Source organism: Bidens hawaiensis, unplaced genomic scaffold (assembly GCF_021521415.1).
Source record: "Bidens hawaiensis isolate Kalapana, Puna unplaced genomic scaffold, B.hawaiensis_p1.1 tig00032772_1, whole genome shotgun sequence".
Taxonomy (NCBI): Eukaryota; Viridiplantae; Streptophyta; class Magnoliopsida; order Asterales; family Asteraceae; genus Bidens; species Bidens hawaiensis.
The window spans coordinates 17,652-38,912 of NW_027495593.1; the positions used below are offsets into that span (position 1 = coordinate 17,652).

Consider the following 21,261-nt stretch of genomic DNA (forward strand, 5'->3'; position numbering starts at 1 on the left):
CAAAAATTACCAAAAATTCACAGATCTCATATTTTCATGTGTAGATCATCTCTGTGAAATTTCGTGACCCAACTCTAAGTGTACCACAATCTGTCCAAATCACATAAACCATACGAAAAACCGAACTACCTTGTGTTTCTAGCGTTAGATCGCAAAGATCTTGGTTTCTAGCCTTTGCTAGCCACTAGATACAACACCTACAAGCACAACAACACCACACCAAGCAAGTTATACCCACAATCAAGCCATTTCTTTCATGGTTTCGATTAAAACATCAAAACAAAGATTTTAACCGTAAAAATTCGTTTTTGACTCTTTTAACTACTTTCTTGGACCAAGATCCTTTGTATACCTTGTATACATCCCTTGATCACACGAGAATCGGTTTCATCTCGGGTTTTCACCCATTTTTCATTTGAAACCTCATTTTCTCAAGATTATGGAATTAAAACTATGATTCAACCATTAAAATCATGTTTTACCTTGTGATTCTTGATTAAAAAGTTGAGTTTTTGGATGAATGTTGAAGATTGATGAGAGAAAGTTGGAGTTGGGATGTTAAAAAAAGAAAATGAAATGTGCAAGTGTGTGCACAATGGACCGATCGGTCCTAGTGGTGGTGTGGGGTGGGACCCACATCTCAAACCATGGCCACACATTTGGATTGTGTAATCCGGATAATGTTGTGGATAATCTGGTTCAGTTCGTTTTTCGGTTAAACGTTAAACTCGCTCAAAACGAGGCCGAAATGGTCGTTTTTCGGCTTAAAATTAAAATTTATATAAAACTGATTTAAAAACTTTAAAAACTTAACCCATGACGTTTATTGACTTAACACAACGTATTGTCGGTAATTGTGCATCTTTTTCGGCTTGATTGATCGTCTCTTGCTTGGTTTGATGTTAAAGGTTTCGTTTATCGTACCGACGTACTAATAAATCGAAATCCTTTTTCTGTGCTATAATTCACTTATCCCGAAGCTTTAATACTTCGTAAACATCACTAAACATTATATATCTTGTCTATAATGTAATTCCCGATTCGTTCGGGTTTCAATAACCGTTCATCGATTAATCGTAATTCCGATACGACTAGTTGTACATTTGAGTATAATTCGTACTGTGAATCTTATATACTCGTATAAACACATTATAATTCATATATTCAGTATTGAATAACACGTAAATAGTATATTCCGGCTAGGGTATACCTGAATTTGCCGGAATCGTTACAAATCCTACGTGTCATGATGTGGTCGCTCTCCCCTTTTATGGAAGCCACCAGATTGCTTAATTTTTAAATGGAGGCCTCTCATTGATTTAACCTAAATTCATGGGTATGGGTCTTACCAAAACCAGATGGCTCTTAAACGGGTTATAACATCTCATTAAATTAAAAATTAATCTTACCAATTATTTGATGTGAAAATCCTATAAAGTAGGGATACACTAAAATTTAATATCCAATTTAAAAAGAAAAAGATATTATTTATAATTAATAAACAATTTTATAGTAAAAAACATAAGCTTGCCATGGGTCACCAAATCCAGATAGCTTTTAAACAGGTTATAACATATCATTTATTTATGAAACCTTTTTATTACCAAACCTTAAGTATATTATTAACTTTCTTACAATAAAGAAAATTAAAATCCAAAAAATAATTATTAAAAAACGAAAAATGTAAAACAACTATTCTCTCAAGCCATCATATTGATTTATTTGTAAATGAAGGCTTCTCACGCATTTAACCCGAATTCACGGGTAAAGGTCTCACCAAACCCAGATAGCTCTTAAGCGGGTTATAACATCTCATTATATTAAAAATTAATCTAATCAAATATTTGATATGAAAATCCTATAAAATAGGGAAATACTAAAAATCAATATCCTATTTTATTTAAAAAAATATATATTATTTATAATTAAGAAACAATTTTATAATCAAGAAAATAAATGGGTAATGGGTATCACAAAACCCAGATAATTTTTAAACCGGATTATAACATATCATTTATTTGTGAAACCATTTCATCATCAAACCTCAAGTATATTAATTATTAACTTTCTTACAATAAATAAATTAAAATCCAAATATACATATATAAATATTAAAAACAAATAATATAAACAACCCCCGTAATACAGGGGATAAAATCTAGTGTATATATATATATATCTATACTACTTAATAAACAAAGGTCTTCCTTTGCCACGTGTCTTCTTCATACCCCATCCTAATTCTCAAAATCCCGCCTCCCTTCTGAATCCTTATATCACTCACAAATTGGATTTCTGTTCCACCCTATTTTGAAATTATAACCCCAACAACCATCTCATCATCCTTGAGGTTAAAAAAAACTAAACCATTCTTGCCCCTTTCCTAGATAGCCCGATCCTTAATCAGATCCCTCAAACTAGAACAACCATGTCATAATCCTTGCTTAAACCCGAACAAGCAGATTCTTATCACCGCATGTCATCATCATCCACATCTCCTCGATCCGCCAGCAACTTAGGTATAGCGTTTTTTCTAATTGTTTGTTTTTCTATGTTTTACAAATTTTGTATATGTTTGTTGTTCTGTTAGGGTTCCGATTTTAATTTTGCTTTTATGTTTATTTTTCGTTAATTATTATCGTTGAAGGAGATGTATTGTTGTTGAATTTGTTGTCTCCATGTTTAATTTCATTTAAACCTTAATTTTGCTTTTATGTTCAGCTTGTAAAATTTTTTTCATGTAATTTTGTTTTCATTAGTTCAAACACTTGGCGTGCATATACACATTATAATGAATATTGTGTAAAAATATTATTCATTGGTGGAAACCTTTCTATTTAAATAGGTTATGAAGTGGGGTTTGGTGTACAACTTCTAAATGAGTAAAATTTTCATAGGTTGCCATGTTAAATTGTCGTTTTTATTCAAAGAACACGAATTATTCCAATGAAACTGAAGCAAACAATCGTCCAATGCAAGTAAATCCGAGGATGATGTTGAATGGATGAATCAGATTGCAGAATGTCCTGTTTATCATTCTTCAGTTGAGTCCGTTTTGAATTAAATCAGATTGCACTAGAAGCAAACAATCATCCAATGCAAGTAAATCAGATTGCACTAGAAGCATCAAAATATGGTGAGTTTTGATTATTTTTTTACTTTACTAAATTAATGATTGATTTATGTTGTTTTGAATTAAGTTAATAATTTGCAGGTATATGCAAGATTGTTCATCCTTTAATCTCTCAATCGGTTTCCACAATCCACATATCTTAATAATTGAGCCGTCTTCAAGATTTAAGGTATCAATCATCGTAATCGGCCATCGTCTTCAAGATTAAAAGTATAAAACTAGCTTGCTTTACATCACCATTTATACTCAATTATCAACATCGTTTGTCATCGATTCATAACTAAAATCATTTTGAAATCATCGTCTTAATCAGCTCATTATATACCATCTTCAATATAAGATTTGTATCTACGTCTCTTTATTATTGGGTGCTCGAATTAATATGGTTACTTATTTCTATTTCCAAATCCTCGATTTCGATTTAAGGTTAATATATGGTTTAAACATGTATTTGTTGTTTTTATGACTTTTATCATCCAATTTTTTTTAGCCTATTACTCAATATCCTTTAGAATAGGTTGCAGTTAAGAGGATAGACTGAAGATCATGTGTAATAGATGGTAGGAAATCTGTCGGTCAAAATTAATAAATGGGCCATTTTGTGAATACCAGAACTTGAAGCATAACTATATATTAGAAAGGTTAAAGTAATTTGAAATTTATGCATGGCTGCATTCAGTATGTTTTTAAAAAAACTATACTTTCTAACAAAAAGATATAGTAAACATAATTCTTTGTTGCATTTCAAAACAATAACACCTAACTCGATTAGGGATTATATGGTTGTTAATATGTTGTTGAAAAATATCAAAATTCCAATTCTTAATGGGTTGGAAAAAGGTAAAAATCTAATATAGTGTCAAATTTGAATGAATTTTATGGCACTTACTACATTAGATTAAGTTTGTGCAGTCCTGTGATACATTCTTTTTTTTTCTACCTAAATTATTATGAATTATTGTTGACTGCGTAATGACCTGTTATATTCACTATTAATTAGATTAGTTTTTGATTGTGCAGGGGTCCTTGATCTTTGCGTCGATTTGTGCCTTTTTGTGTTTCTTTGCATCTGCTCCCCATATCCCATTTCCAGGTAAGTTGCTTTGCTTATGAATCTTTTAAATTAGGGTGTGCGTGGTGTGGTTCGGCGCGTTTTTAAGATAAAACCAAATAAAAAACCAAAACTTAAGTTTTTTGAATTTTAAGACCGTTTGGTTTCGGTTTTCTCGGTTTCAGTTTTTCGGTTTTCGTTTTGGTTTCTGTTTGGTTTAAGTGATTTCGGTTTTGGTTTTTGTTTCGGTTCCCTTTCGGTTTTTTTCATTTGACCTTAGAAAATTTAGGTTGAAAAAAAAGTTGTGGAAAAATAATGAATATAAGTATCAATAATTTTGTTAATTGTTAACTAATTGATAATTATGCATTTTGGTTAAAAAATATTTGATTTACATACTTATTAAATTCTTATAAATTATTTAAAATAAAAAATAAATAAATAACAATTTAGAAATTCACTTCGGTTCGGTCTTTTCGGTTTTTATTTCATGAAAAAACCAAAACCGAAACATAACTTCAGTTTTTCGGTTTTTACTGTTTGGATTTTTCGGTTTCGGATAGGTTTTTTTGTTTTCTTGCACACCCATACTTTAAATCTATTTGTCTCCACTAATTGCTATGATTGCTTTTCTTTAAGTGAAGATATCTACATGTTCTTGACGTGACGATGGTTAAATATGGTTGTTAGGAATGGGTTTTTTTTTTGGCTCTTCAACTTTCATTCTTCATGTAAGTCCACAGATTTTTTTTGTGTCCATTTTTTTCATTTGGGTCTGAAATCTTTAAAATTTAATGGTCATCACATGCATTTAGAGAACTTACAAGCTATTATTTTTGTAGTTAACATTTGTAAAAACCTTATCTTTTTAACAATTTGCTGGGTTTGATTAGCCATTTTGCTGCAATATTTCTTCAAATATGTGATAATTTGTTTGGTTTAATCTTGTCCTTATTTAATGTAATTCACCATTTTGTTTATTCTTTTCTCTCATGACATGAATAATTGTATCATTTATATTGTGTTCGATCATTTATTGTATAGCAAGCACATTAATTATTCTTTTTCTTATAGTATGGTCATTTATGTTGAGATTTCGTTCTCTGGTAAACGGGCAAGTATTTATAAGGTATTTTTTTCGTGAAATATAATGCTATATGGTAGAAAATGCTATATTTACATATTTATGTTTGTTTAAGCACACTTATCTTCTAAAATGTAGAAAATTTTAAACCTTACTATTAAACAAACATGTGATATCTATCATAAATATTTTGTCAAGTTATAATTAATGCATTAGTAAAAACAGTATATAATTTAACTATAACATATGTTTGTACCTTTTATACTTAATAGCCAAATTTATTTATCATGACTTATTATTATTGATACTTTAAATGTTTTGAACTTATAAAATTAAATTTGTTAAACCCATGTTATACACGGGTATTTAGCCTAGTATATATATATATAATATAAATGAAACCCCTAAAATCCTACATGTCGTGATGTGGTCGCTCCCCCCTTTTATGGAAGTCACAGATTGCTTGATTTTTAAACGGAGGTCTCTCATTGATTTAACCCAAATTCATGGGTATGGGTCTTATAAAACCAGATAACTCTTAAACGAGTTGTAACATCTCATTAAATTAAAAATTAATCTTACCAATTATTTGATGTGAAAATCCTATAAAGTAGGGATACACTAAAATTTAATATCCAATTTAAAAAGAAAAAGATATTATTTATAATTAAAAAACAATTTTATAGTAAAAAACATAAGCGGGTCATGGGTCACCAAATCCAGATAGCTTTTAAATGGTAATAACATATCATTTATTTATGAAACCCTTTCATCATCAAACCCTAAGTATATTATTAACTTTCTTACAATAAAGAAAATTAAAATCCAAAAAATAAATATTAAAAAACGAAAAATGTAAAACAACCATTCTCTTAAGCCATCAGACTGCTTTATTTGTAAATGAAGATTTCTCACGCATTTGACCCGAATTCACGGGTAAAGGTCTCACCAAACCCAGATAGCTCTTAAATTGGTTATAACATCTCATTATATTACAAATTAATCTCATAAAATATTTGATATGAAAACCCTATAAAATAGGGATATGCTAAAAATTAATATCCTATTTTATTTAAAAAAAGATATTATTTATAATTAAGAAACAATTTTATAATGAAGAAAATAAACGGGAAATCGGTATCACCAAACCTAGATAGCTTTTAAATCGGATTATAAAATATCATTTATTTGTGAAACCATTTTATCATCAAACCTCAAGTATATTAATTATTAACTTTCTTACAATAATTAAAATTAAAATCCAAATATACATATATAAATATTAAAAGCGAATGATATAAAACAACCCCGTAATACGGGGGATAAAATCTAGTATATATATATCTGTCATCTATCTATCTATCAATCAATCTATATAATTGCCTACGATGGGAGCTCTCACGTTGCTCCCCACCTCTTCTCGCGACACCCGAGATCTCCATTTTAAAATGATGGCCTCTCGTTGATTTAACCCATCTATGCTTTAATTTTCGCAGGTCTCGTGGCCGGATACCCTTACATGGGTTACGCAGCTTCTTTTCTTCCCCAACCTACCTGCACCAATAAAATCATAAATCATAATCATCCACCATTTGTCCTTCAAATTGAACCACTGTTCTTCAATTTCAACCCAAAACCCGTCACAGATTACCATATAACAATCAAACTCCGATCAACAATCGCATCAACACTTTTTGATGATAATTGCCCTTTTTGCCGTCGGATCCCACCACCGCCTATGGAAGCACCTCACCGGTCATCCTCCAAACACCTTCAGTCCAAACAGACTTCCTCGGACAAACGTCTGGTATGTAAAATTGAAATTATTTAGATTGTTGATTTTATGGCGAAAATTGATTATTGATGTATTTAATCTGATATTTAGGAGATAGGCTCTGAACCACTAGAATGCGTGCCCCTATGTCATAATAATATAATTGATAAGGCATTGTGTTTTGGTATATAACACATAATGCAAATGATTACGAAATTACCTCGAGAACAGATGGTGACGAATCCACAGGCTCATCAGTGTGCTGCCTCTGTGTGCTCATGCTTGACTGCTTATAACCACCCAGAAACAGAATTAATAATAATAATAATAATAATCTTAAATTAAAGTAGAATGCCCCTCTATTGTTAACTAAAAAACCTGTTTTTTCAACTTCTAATCAATATAAGAATAAACAGATATGTGTGGATTATGTTTATGACAGCAACATCCAGAAAGTATTGAAGCAAAGTGATGTGGGAAGTCTTGGGAGGATTGTGCTTCCTAAGGTATGACTTTTGATATCATTATTAACTAATTTATTAACCAGAATATTTTTAGCTTTTGGGTAATTTAACCTTGATTGAATTCAATTTACCAAAAAGAAGCCGAGGGTCACCTCCCGGAGCTTGACTCAAGGGACGGAATTTCAATTTCTATGGAGGATATAGGGACTTCTCAAGTATGGAACATGCGTTATAGGTATGTATAATGTTAGATTTTACATTAATAAATTATTATTTAAAAAAAGTTATCCAACCTAATTGAAAAAATTGGTTCAGATAGAAGTGTGTACTCAAATATGACTGCATCATGACTTCCTCCTTGACAAGGTATTTTGTATTTGGATTTTAGAGTGCGTTTTGTTTAATGTTTTCAGAATGAATCACACATTACCCAACGTTCTTCATGTATTTTAAAGTATACTTGATTCACCAGCAATTTAAGTATTTTCTCTGTCTTTCCTATATTCGTATTAGCGTCTTATTAAGGCATGTAAACAATATCCAAAATATGTACGCATCCCTATCATGTCAAATAGTTTGGGGAGTTTGTTATTAATCTTCATCATAGTAATATGTTATCAACCACGAGATTTAAGCAAGTCTAAAACTGCTAAAAAGGTTAGTTTCTCCATTTACATCTTTGCTTCTAGCTTTTCAATAGTCTGGGTGTGATGGGCGCTTGATCAAGATGGTGGTTTGTGTGCCTTCGAGGTGTTTAGGCTTCACCTCACGCCGCTCGAGCGTTTAGAAGTGTGCTTCTTGTGTCTTTCACTAGATGTTCGTGCACCATTGTAACAAGCATAAGAGAGCGCCAGAGGATTTACGAAGTTTGAATTTAGAATGTTGATTAGTTTTGGTTTGTAGATATTATTAAGCCTACGTATAGGTTAGCACTATGTAGTTAAGCAAGGGGCACACGTCTAGGCACTTGAGGCAAGGAAATTAACACTATGTTCTTTTAAGGTTCACAATTGTAGTTGTGAAGATTCATGTAAATGATTACAGAATTTGACAAAGATTAGTTAGGGTATTTGTTGAAACAGTCGATTTTAGCTAAAACAATTTTAGTTACGGGTCAAAATTGAAATAATTTGACATGGGCCATTTTGCATTTGAGTATTTTTTAGTCAAGTTACGGAATACGGATCAAAGTTTGACATTTGGAAAAAGAAAACAAGTTAATTTAGATATTCACTTGATTTTAATGGTTTATAGTTTGGGAATTGTTGACAAAAAGTCAAAATTTGATTCTAAAAGGTTTTTTTTTTTGTGAATGTACTGTTGTAAAAAAACAAGTGAAAGTATTAAAAAAAAGCTTAAACAAGAGGTACTGTTTTATTATACCTCCACTTCTATCAATTGCTGGAAACGAGGTGACATTTGTATTCTGTTTTAACGGATTTTTGTATGTGTTAAGGTGTATAATCAACAACATACTTCAAGCGCGCCTCTGGAACCAGGATGTGTACTCTGAATCGAGCATGAAACAGTTATTGATCCAAAATTCTGTACACAAGCACTGGAAGCTATTTACTATCACATTACAGTTCATATTTATCACGAATTTCTATTTATAGTTATGTGGTACTTGTGTATATGTTGATGGGTTCATTAACATATTGTGTGTTTGAACTTTCAAATTATGGCATCATAGAGTAGAGACATTACTAGAACAAAATTCAAAATAGCTTTACCAAACTCCGCAGATGCAATCTTTGTTATATATATATTTTTACTATTATCTGGCTGGTTTGGGCCAAATCCAACAGGAGACCAACTAAACCTGACCATGAAAACAAAATTATTAGAGTGTATGCTTTTTGAGATATGTTTAATAGAATGCGAGCATTGATGGTTTATAGTGATCAAGTCTACTTGGATATAATGGACTAAATTTGTGACTAATATGCTTAACGTGTGTGCATATGTTGTATGTATACACTGTAAAGATTATGACAGAAACCATATATTGTATGCATGCATTGCATGCATATTGCCATTGCATCAGGTATCATACCTACAAACCATCCGTCCCCTTTCGTCTCCTTCTTTCAGTTTTGAAACCCTAACCCCACACACATCTAATACAACAGCGCGCTTACCATATGCATCTCCATCTCTAACGAACGAGGCTACCAAATCCTCTAAAGGTATACATTTGGTTGTATTTGCATTAGGAAATGCATGGTAAAGATTTAATTTGACCTCTTACTAATTTTATTCATGGATAAGTAGATGGAAGTTTGTAGTTTTTGGCATTACTAACATAAACTAACTGATATACCATACATGCAACTTTCGTGAGTTTTTTTATTTATTTTTTTAAATAAAGTATTTTAATGTTCTATATTTTTTTTAAATAAAGTTTTTTTTAAATGTTTTACATGTTAATTAAAAGTAGGAAATGAATAGGATATCATTATTCGTGTATTCATATGGTATATGTGGTAAAGTACTTTCTTATTTGCATTTCAATTTGTGCGGTGTGAGTTTTTTCCTTGTGGGGCGAGGATTGATTTAATAAATTCATAGCACTGCAACTAATCATTATGAATTACAGAAAGGAAATAAAGTGCAAATATGAGGAGTAAAGCAACTGATTTCTCAATAATCACAAGTGGTCTAATATGTGTTTCGATGCTTACAAGTGGAAATTGAATATCAATTTATCATCTAATTAAGGGTGTTTACAGGAAACTAAGATTCTAAGATTCTGCTATGATTTTATGTGATTACAGGTACATACTTGAACACAGATGCTGGTACTATGTCCCTATTTTGAACATGGACATTTTAAAACATTACACAAATTCATGGACTTTGTATAACTGTTGACAGGATTACATGTGGAGAGGAAATAGGGGTTTGGTTAAGCAATGCACAACTCTAATACATCCTTATTTGGTCATGGAAGCTAAGGTTATTTTTCATAATTCATGTAAGTGCTATTTGTTTCTCATAGCAACTCTAACTTCAGTAGGTTATACTTTTGGTCTTCTATACGTGAATATTGAAGTGATCTTTTGTGTGGTTATTTATAGTTGTAAACGGTGTGTTATGATTCGTTGTCATTATTAGTTTCTATTTTTTTGGACCGTTTTTACTCTATAAAATGCCACCAATCTGCATTTTATTAATTGTTTTACTGGTGACAGAAATCACATATCATTTGCGATCATGCATAACCACACACTTAATCATAGTAATGTCTAAGTAAGGCCGGGTTAGAAAAAAGTATAGGTTATTGAAATCGTACTCGTTATGAGAATTTACGAAAAGAACTTACCCATTGTTAGCATAAACTAGATGGGTTAGAAATTGTATAGTTTTTCATTTTTTTTCCTTTCATTCTTAAAAAGTCAAAGTCGGGAGGCCCATATCAAATTGCTACAAAAACTTTAAAACAAATTAAAATTGTAGTACTCTTTAACTAATCTCACACTTCGCAAACATTATAACGCATAATTAATTAAATTAAGATAAAAATTATATATTCAAAATAAAATTAAATAAAAACACTAAATAAACCCGCGTGTTACGCGGGTTAAAAACTAGTCTACCTATTCTAATAAAGTAAAATAAATTTAGACACTTGTCATCTTCTGGTTAATTCTCACAAGTTTTTCCCTCCAAAACTAATATATATGTAATAGATCAATTATTATTCACTTTCCTTTTATACTCTATTTATATAATATCTATATATTTTTATAGATATAAATATTAACATATTATTTTACTTTATATTTCAAAATACTTGGTGAATTCCAAAAATCAACAACAAATTATGTTTCTCAAATGAAAATTGTTTCGGGTTTGTTGTGAAACTTAAATTTGATTTTATGGGTTAAAAGTTGGTAAATAGATTGTTTGGTACAAGTTAACTACATTTAAGTCAAAATTTGTTACGGGTCAAAAATGAAAATTTTGAGTATTTTTAAAAGTTTGAAAATGCAAACTAGATTTATTGTCAAATTTGTTATGTGCTCAAAGTGTTAACTTGAAAATGTTAAAAGTATAAAAGTTAGAATTTTATGCATGATTCGGATTTCAAATTTATTTTTAAGGGTTTTTTTGAAATAATCAAAAGGTTCGGGATTTGGCAAATTGACTATTTTTCCTTTAACTATTAAAATTTAATAAAAGATTGCCGATCAATGTTTTTAACTTTTATCAAATTTGAAATATTTATTTTAACATTAACTTTTACTTCAATGGTGATCAAAACGTTGTATGGGAAGCATGTTATGCAAAAATATGCTTAAATGAAACAAAATATTCACAAAATTGAATGGATTAGCATGTTATTTTTTCTATTGCCATTATGACCAAGTCGAGAAGCTCTCTGAAACTTATCAAAATCTTTTTCATGGTGTAGTTCAAAAAAACATATTTTTTAAGAACAATCATCGTTATAATTTAATGTTCTACTTTCCTTTGATGGATGATAAATTTGATGAGTGGTTAGAACTACTATCGTATGAGAGGTCTTATTTCCGAAATTGGCTCATAACCAAAATTTTTTCAATTATACATATATGACATCGAGAATGAATTTTTCAATAGAAAGAAGCATTTTAGGGTACATTTTTGCACGAGCATTTTTTTTATTAAGTTCATTGAAAAAAATAATTTTGTGATATAAATAAAATCAATTTATGTACAGATAGTATAGATACAAGTATAGTTGTAATACATTTTTTCATATACGATGTGTAATTATTTGTTTTATTTGTAATTTTATAATTTGAATTATCACATGTATGACACGGGCACTAAATCTAGTATTATATATATAATATGTGTGTGTGATCGTATCAAATAACTTGACTCTAGATATAAAATATGATAATGAAAAAGAATATTAGATAATGATAATGATATGGATTTGAGTTCTGAAACAATTCCTGTTTGATTTAAATTACGAGATTCATATCTCCTACTTATCCCGGCCCTTTGCCTCGCTATAAGTAGCGGTTCCCCGAGTTTCTAAGTCTAAAAAAATATATATTCGAGCACCCTGTTACCACACCCATAAACCAAACAGATACCGATCGTCTCATACGCATGGAGTCCGCTACTACATCTGAAACGGGTGCACACGCAGTCATTATCGTCAGAGACAACCGACACCGGCACTGGGATCTTCCAACACCGTCATGCAAGAGGCTCTACTTTACGGATCACTTTTGCTTAGCACTTTTATCACGTGTCTACTTGCGAGGATCCGAATTGAATGGATGTTACAACACAGAAATACATCTGCTTTTGAAACTAACAGACTCTTTGTTATCACCGGCATTGTTGCATTAACTGCGATTGCAAGCGTAGGCGGTACTCTTTTGTACGTGGACCCGATGAGTAAAATCTGTTACTCAATTTTGAAATTTATTGGTAGCTTCTCGGCCTTTCTCGTATCTTTCTCGCTTCTGATGGTGGCAGTTCTCCCCCCATGCTCAACTGGATTGGGTGTGTGGTCGCGTGTGTGATGTTTGGAGTGGCAGTTACGTGCTTCTATTTGGATGATCAACAAGAAGATAACAGATCATCTGAATTCGATGAATGGATACATAGCCTTGTGCTTATAATGGTTTTCGCCGTCTTTGGTTTACCTATGAGCATCAATTGGATAGTGTATCCAGTGATATGCGTATCCCTTTGGATTGAAAGTGCATATCCCTTTATCACCTATGTGACGTACATCATCAAGAAAACAAGAAAACTGAGGAACTTGGAGTACATCATCAAGAAAACTGAGGAACTTGGAAGCTCGTAAACAAGACGAGAACAATTGTCATTCTTGAAATAATCAACCCCAAGTTTTAGGACGTAATTGTGGAAGCTCGTCCCCAATTTGACGTTTATTGTTTTGCTGCAACTTGGAAGCTCATCATTTTGATGTTTCAATCACATAATATAATCTATTTAATAAAAAAAAAATCCCCTCACTGATGCTAACCATAGTAATAGGAGCCAAGAGATGACGAATATTTTATTCGCCAAAAATAAGATGGGCTTCGTAGACGGATCCATCCCAAAGACACCTACATGCCTTGGCTTCGACGTGATACAATGATAAAGGGGTGGTTAACCACCGCCATGGAAAAGGAGATCCGAGGAAGTGTGAAATACGTGAACACCACGCGCCACGGGCATATGAGTTAAAGCAAGCTCTCACGATGATCCGACATGAAGGATCTTCTGTTTCCACATACTATACTAAGCTGCGTTCATTATGGGATGATTGAAATACAAACCGTCCTACCGCCACCGCGCTGCAACTGTGGGAATTGCTCCTGCGAAGTCGGAAAAAAATGAGACAGTTCAAAGAAAAGGAGCAATTGTTCGAGTTTCTCATGGGGCTTGATAGCGAGTTCACAACAATCAGAACTCATCTTCTATCAATGAAACCAGGGCCAACCTTAGGGGAGGCCTATCGCCTTGCCTCTGAGGATGCACAACAACGATCCATTGCTTCCGCCAAACGATCACAAAACGAAACCGTCGCGTTTCAGACGGGTTACTAGGGAAAACATGATGGGGGGTTCCATCAACAGAGAGCGAGAACCGCAACAAAAGACCCTAAAAGGAATACTCAATCTGAACTTTGTACACACTGTGGGAAAACTGGACACAACCGGGATTCTTGCTTCGAAAGAATTGGATATCTCGATTGGTGCTCGGCAAAGCGAAACGGGAAAAAGGGAAACAAAAGGCCGGGTGTGTTGATACGGAGCAAAACGCCACCATTGGAGGATTAATTGAGACGCAATATCAAATACTTCTCAAGCACTTTAGAAGGGAATGCCAACTCACAAGGCGATCATAAGCGTAAAGCTTACTACAAAAACAAGTGGATTATTGATTCTGGATCAACGGAACACATAGTTCACACGTTAAACTTACTATAAAAACACACCGAGTGCACTAATGAATCACCGGTTATGATTCCAAATGGTGACAATATTTCTGTTAAGGCCACTGGTGAAATCATGTTAACCAATCGAACAAAAATCACAAGAGTTTTATATATTCCTGATTTTAACTGCAACTTGCTTTCAGTTGGTAGATTGGCCGATGACCTACAATGTGTTAGTTTTTTTCCTGATTTTTGTTGCATGCAGGCCTTACATTCAAAGAAGATGATTGGAGTGGGTAAGCGCGTGAATGGTCTTTATCGTATGGGCATGGTGGTTAGAGGAAGGAAAGTTATGATATCAAAGACGGATGCAGAAATTTGGCATAAAAGACTAGGTCATGCTTCATACGAAAAGTTATGTAGGATTGTTTTTTTTTTTTAATAATAGTTGTTTGAATTCTAAGAATGGTGCTTGTGATATTTGTAATAAAGCAAAGTTTACTTGTCTAATCTTCCCAAAAAGTCACATTAAAAGTAGGGGTGACAATCTTGACTCAAACCATTTTAAATGGGTCAATTTAGGTTGCTTTGAAAATTAAATGGGTTGGTTTGGGTCATAAATTTTAACTAAGTGGGTCAAAATGGGTCATTTAAAATTTCATCTTGTAATTTTCGGGTCAAATTGGGTCACCATATTCAAAGAAATGGGTCGATGTGGGTTAGTGTCCTAACGAAATGTGGCAGGTTTCGAATCGGAACGGGGTTCCGCACGAGACGGGTTTCGGCACAAAACGAGTTTGAGATTGAACGGGTTCGGTTCAAGTTTCAAGCCAACACGAGTTTCACACAGGACGGATTGGGTTTTAAGAAAATATTACCTTAAAATATACCTATTAGACCATTATTATGAAGATCAAGCTAAATGTCCATTAAAGACAAGGCCCATAATACGAGGGAGACGCTCTTGTGGGCTACATGAACTACAGGCCCAGCAGACCCAGAGGGCCATTAGTGCTGAAAGGCCCAACCATACAAAACAGATCAATAGGAATAAATAAATAGGAATATAGGATGGCAAGCTTATTGTTTTTTATTTTCATTTCCATTATTATTTAAACAATTAAACTTGCATGTTTATGAATTTTAAAAAGCATGTTTTCAAGTTACTAGTGCCTATTACAATATTACTTGTCTCAACTTAACAAGCCTTGACGACTTTATACAAAAAAAAAAAAAGATTGCAGGAAAAGCAAAACTAAAACGACGTAAACGATTATTTCCTATGATAATAAGTCCGAGGCAGTCGATGTACAGGTATTCACAGTTGAGTTTATAATATCCGTTACATACCTACTGAAATGTGCATTGGTGCATTGGTGAATCCCAGTCCTACATCATCATCATCATCATCATCATCGTACTCAGTATATCCCACCAATAGCAAAGCTATGGTAGGGTCTGAGGAGGGTAAGATGTAGACAGCCTTACCTCTACCCTATAAGGATAGAGAGGCTGCTTTCGGTGAGCCCCCCGGCTCGATAGTAGTTTTGCATCAAGCCTTGGACATAAGGCACATAGCACTCAATCATCGGGACACCGGCTGATCGGTGCATGTACCCTTGTCTTTCGGCTATCAACGCCACTACATGATGCCTGATTAACCGTCCGTCACTTTTAACGTTATTTTCACAAGATTAGTAAAATAACGTCAAAATTTGTGCAATTTCACTTTTGCCCACCCGAGGGTTCACACATGGGCAAAAGTGAAATTGCACTAATTTTGACGAAATTAGAATGATGCCTATGGGCAAATTGGTAATTTCAACTTCGTTTGTCAACAGTGATTTTCAAGGGAGTTAAGGATAGTAACCGAAGCATAGACTCGCCATCTTCAGTTTATAATTATAGTGTTGCAGTGTTTTCTTTTTCTTCTCCTTGCTCTCCTTAAAATACGCGTGGTTTCTTCCTCTGCCTTCTCAATTGAATACCTTCCTACATCTTTACCAGAAAATCCATGCCATGAGAATGCATTAAACATCACATAATCCATTAAAAAACTCCACATATATTCTATACTAAGTTTCTCTTCAACCAAAATTCACCTCCTAACTAAATTTAACTACGGAAAATACATCAAATTTTTAAGGCTCAAAAGTAACATTTTTGGAAGGAAGGGTATTATTCTTTTTGCGGTACGTAACAAAGCTAATCGTTTACAAGAAGATGATAACTAATATGTGTAGTTACCTGTTTCCTTTTCCCCGGAAAAGAATGCGAAGCCTCCCTCAATATCTTCATCAGAATCAATGACAACCCTCATTTCTCTTTCCTGCATCACATATACCACAATTATTTGATTAACTATGTAGTATGTAGTATATATACACGTGTGCATGCCTGCGCATGTATGTATACACAGCAACACATACATATCTACATATATGCATGCATATGTGCGTTATACGCCAATTATGCAAAACAGGTAATTTCACTTTTTGGGTCTAAATATGACAATTATGCTGAAAGAATAATTCTCAGACTGTCACATAATTTATGCAAATTATCATGATGGAAATGTTCAAACAAAACCAAATCAAATGAGCATGAATTAGAAATTCAGGTGGCATAATTACTAAATGATGGAGATTTAACTTCCTAGCCCTGCTTGTGGTGCGCACATATGATGTATATATGTGTGAACCCTCGGGTGGGCAAAAGTGAAATTGCACTAATTTTGACGTTATTTTACTAATCTCGTGAAAATAACGTTAAAAGTGACGGACGGTTAATCAGGCATCATGTAGTGGCGTTGATAGCCGAAAGACAAGGGTACATGCACCGATCAGCCGGTGTCCCGATGATTGAGTTCTATGTGCCTTATGTCCAAGGCTTGATGCAAAACTACTATCGAGCAGGGGGTCTCACCGAAAGCAGCCTCTCTATCCTTATAGGGTAGAGGTAAGGCTGTCTACATCTTACCCTCCTCAGACCCTACCATAGCTTTGCTATTGGTGGGATATACTGAGTACGATGATGATGATGATGATGATGATGATGATGATGATGATGATGATGATGATGATGATTCAAGTTCAAGAAAGTGGCCATGGAGAAATATATTATGAGACAAACTCTGTTTCTAAGAAAGTAACTTTAGTATTTTAGCGCTAGTTGTCCTTATAAAATGCACAAAGAAACAGTAAATAGTAAATACCATTTCAGTATGGGATGCACGGTTGTGTCTGTGTCCCTTGCTGTAATCTGTATTTGCAAAAGTAACCTTTTCACGTTTTACTGAGTTCCAGGTTCCCATTTCCACCTTGGGAATCTGAGTTCCAATTGGATCTTTGAAGGCGCTTGTGGACTGTAATCAGTCACAACTTGTTAGTTCAATAATAAACAACTATTGGGAAAGCAAAAGAATGCAACATTTACTTTTGAATAATAAATGGACATACTTCTTTTGTGGGGTTTTCCCTTGAGGATTGGCACCAAAGCTGACAGACTGCATTGCACAAAACATATGTTATAATGAAGAATATATTATCACCTAAAATAATTGAAGCTAAATATTGACAATGATATACTTTTGGTGGGAGAATGGTGGGTGTTGGATTCTTATTTTCCAATGCTTTAAGCTTACATCCCAATGCCTGTAAGTAATCAGATAATCATTAATTCATTAGAGATTGTATTCATATATTATTGTAAATTATCTCCTATCACAAGTTACACTAAAAATGCATACAAGACATGCATACCTGCATTTCATTAGTGAAGGATGTGGAGAGATCGTTGCGTAAGTTTGATATAAAAGCTCCAACTTTTTCTTGTAAATTGGAAAGCAAGATGGAAATGTCTTGTGAGTTCTGGTTACACGTATTTTGATTGAGTTTATCAGAAATCGACTTCAGTTCTCCTTGTAAGCTAGATCTAACATCTTCTTGTCCCTTGTTCTGTTTATGTTAACTCACTTGAGTTAGAAAAAAATGAATCACATTCACAAAAAGAACAAAATTATAAGGAGAATTTAAGGATTCTAACGATTGTCTGCAGGGAGTTGTCTTGTGCATTCAACTTTTGGCGTATGCTTTCCACTGGATGTCAGCAATATTAGCATGTCATTAGGAATCAGAACATATTGGTTATGATTGAGATAAACAAGTTTTAATATTTTTCCAAGCAATATATTTATCCAGAAAACTATGAGATTGATGTACTTACTATCCATAGTTAATTCTTTTGTTCCTTTATTGACTTGCATTATATCCGTTTGAAGAGATTCCATCATCAACCCAAACCTGCTTAATGAACTTTCTATTGATCCTATCCTGCGCTCAAATTCTTCACTCATTTGACCTGCGAATGAATTTCAAAGTATTATCAAAGCCATGCATATTGTGTTGAGTAAGCCAAATTGTACATTGCACCAAAAACTTACTTCTTTGCTCTGAAACACCAGATCCCCATTTACGGACTAGAGCTGTGGAAGATCTTGATATTGGCATTTGACTTTCTTCTCGTGTGTGGTTGACTGGAGGTAAGCATGAAAATCGCCTCACAGAATTCTCTCTGTCTTGAGAAACAATTAACTGCAAAGATTTTCAGTGAAGAAAGTCAAAATAGATTACTATAATGCTTCTGTCAACCATAGTCCATATGCAACAATCTAAACGATTCAAGCTCTTAGCACTTAGATTATTAGATTTATACATGGTGAGTTGAAGAGCTAAAATATATACTTTTCAGTATTCACAATGTCACTCATATGTCACGTTATATTACAGGTACTTTGTTTGCTATTTTACCTATGAAAGCAAATTACTAATGAAGATATGGGAATCATATTTGATATATTCTGGTTTTAGGCTGGTTAACACCAAAAGCAGAACGAGGCATGCATAAACTTTATATTTTATGAATCCACGGATCTGAAGCTAGTTTAAATGCAGTTCTGACAGAGTGCATAAGAAAATATTTCATACAACAAAACAAGTGAAAGTATATTAGGGCAAATATTATAAACATAGTTAATTTAGCTAAATTCAGTTAAACCTGATCGTTTGTCACAGTGTCATCTTGAGAATTCTGTGAGAACTGAGAGAAACCAGTGTTTTGCTGAGATGACATCCCCTGAGAAAACGATTGCTGTGACCGCTGCTGCGGTTGGGATGGTGCTTGGCTGAGTTTCAAAGTTGAAGACATCTCTGGCAGGCTACACGAGACACCTGATCTCCTTCTATATTTCATAGCACTGCCAAATTAAACATGACGATTTAGCTCATGAACACACACAAGAAAACAGTCATCTCAAAGCCAAGTCAAAATCCTTCACATAACAAACGAATAAAGAAACAAATCCTATGAATATCACACACGTACAGTCCTACACACAGATTCAATTTCAAGTACTTCAAAATATCAGTTCTTCACTCAAATACACACACGTGTAGCCGAAAAGACACACAGAAAGGTAACCACAAATAAAAACAGCAACATTCATATACACTCTAAACATAATCAGTTTATTTTCTAAACACGTACAATTTTTATCACAGAATCATCTAGATTTTAACCCTAAATACAGCAACTAACATTATACATTATTCAAATTCAACTGTTCACTATAAGCATACAAAATCAGCTAAATGAAGACGACGATTAACACATCAAGTTCCACGTCATCACAAAACAAACAGTTTTATCAGATAAAATCAATCCAATCCAATACAAGTTGTAATGAACATGAGTTTCAGGTACTTCAAAATATCACACACCTACACCGTACACGCAGACTCAATTTCAGGTACTTCAAAATATCATTTCTACACTAAAATACACACACGCTTAGCTGAAAAGATGCACATAAAGCTAACTGCATCTAAAAACAGCAACAATCATATACAAGTCAATCCATAATATGACCTGAAGACCACGAGTTTGCACAATTTTTTCCACATTGAGCTCAGATCTTCACTAAAACACACAGAATTAAGCTATTTAAAGGTCCATATCACTTTTATCACAAACAGAAACACATCTAAACATAATCAGTTTATTTTCTAAACATGCACAATTTTAATCATAAAATCATGTAGATGTTAAACCTAAATACAGCAGGTAACATTATACATTATTCAAACTCAACTTCTCACCATAAGCATACAAAATCAGCTAAACGAAGACGATAATTAAGACGTCAAGTTCCACGTCATCACAAAACACAGTAATTAGCTAGTCAAAGGTCCATTTCAACTATATTTTAAACCTAATTACAGCAGCTAACATTATACATTATTCGACTTCTACTTCTCACATCACACACAGTTATATCAAATAAACTCAATCGATTCCACTCAAACGCACAATTCTGCTAAAACGTAAGCGAATAATTAATATTCATCCGATTACAAATTCGTAACTGTGACGCGCACAAATTATAGGTCGAATAACACACGACCTGACAAAATGCGAGCAAATTAGTGGAGATTTTGAGGTGTAAAAGTGAAATTGAACCTTGATTGAGGAGGAAGAACGGAAATTGAGCTGAGATCACAGGCTTTGTTGATCTTCATCTTCTGGATTTCAAATCAGTTGCTGTAACGGTTTTGTAGCCTGATGTTGTTGAGACTAGTGTGACCTTTTATACTCGCACCCCCGTTGTTTGTGTAAATGCAAAGTAAGCTCTTAAGTTTGTTTAATCTAAAGTTGTTTAGAAACATCTTTTACATCACATTTTAACGTGGGTCCAAACGAGCCGAGCTGCTTGTGAGTTACTCGAAATTGGCTCATTAAAAAACTCGAATGAGCCGAGCTTAATCGAGCCAGAGCCCGAGTCCAAAAGTAATCTCGTTTAA

At 33.4% G+C, this 21,261-nt stretch overlaps 1 pseudogene across 1 annotated transcript; it reads right to left on the minus strand.

Annotated features, from left to right (window-relative positions):
* Nucleotides 1-16,210: 16,210 nt before the first annotated feature.
* LOC143584027 (putative recombination initiation defects 3) lies at nucleotides 16,211-21,016 on the minus strand (annotated as a pseudogene). The gene is made up of 11 exons (XR_013144282.1): nucleotides 20,921-21,016; nucleotides 19,460-19,643; nucleotides 18,846-18,996; nucleotides 18,629-18,763; nucleotides 18,449-18,501; nucleotides 18,166-18,360; nucleotides 17,992-18,057; nucleotides 17,863-17,909; nucleotides 17,619-17,768; nucleotides 16,652-16,733; nucleotides 16,211-16,402 (listed from the first exon to the last, which is right to left on the minus strand). The product of XR_013144282.1 is annotated as a putative recombination initiation defects 3 (transcript).
* Between the last annotated feature and the right edge of the window lie 245 nt (nucleotides 21,017-21,261).